Source organism: Oryzias melastigma, linkage group LG16 (assembly GCF_002922805.2).
Source record: "Oryzias melastigma strain HK-1 linkage group LG16, ASM292280v2, whole genome shotgun sequence".
Taxonomy (NCBI): Eukaryota; Metazoa; Chordata; class Actinopteri; order Beloniformes; family Adrianichthyidae; genus Oryzias; species Oryzias melastigma.
The window spans coordinates 21,720,134-21,720,739 of NC_050527.1; the positions used below are offsets into that span (position 1 = coordinate 21,720,134).

Genomic DNA, 606 nt, shown 5'->3' on the forward strand with positions numbered 1-606 from the left:
CTGACTCGAGTCCAAGTCATGTGACTCGAGTCCCCACCTCTGGCTTAAAGAGAATGAAAAACAGATTGTAAATTTAGGGGGAAAATTGAAAACCATTTTGAATGAAAAGGTACACATTGTAGAATTAAAAGGAATATAAAAAATGTGAAAATCAAGATTATGAATCTAAAAAACATATATTAAACTTAAATATTTAAAATCAGAGAAACATGGTAAATTTGAAATTGAATATAAAAATCTAAACCTAAAACTGTTATCAAATGAAAAATAAGTTGCTTTATATTTTGAACTTTTGATTTTTTATTTCTCTCCCTCTTCACTAACAGTCCTCAATTTAAAGTTTGAGTTCAGACTTTCTTTTTGCTGTTGAGCCTAATTTGTGTGGGTGGGGCTTTGAGCCCATTGGCTACTGAGACATGATTGAGAGAGGTTCTGGTGAGGTCCTTTCAGCCTGTGATGTGACGTACAGCAGTTATGTTCTCCCAAAGTTTGGTATATTTGTACAAGTTTAAACATATATTTTTTTTCATTTACATTTATTATTTATTTTCAGTATTTCCTTCAAGTTTGAGTCAAAAACTGTTTTCAATTCTATTTTATTTTTTC

The 606-nt window shown here is 30.4% G+C and overlaps 1 protein-coding gene across 2 annotated transcripts in view; it reads right to left on the minus strand.

Moving 5' to 3' along the window:
- The window catches only part of coq3 (coenzyme Q3 methyltransferase), an 11,157-nt gene that overhangs the window by 5,004 nt on the left and 5,547 nt on the right, over window positions 1-606 (minus strand). The gene's annotated exons all lie outside the window — the stretch shown is intronic.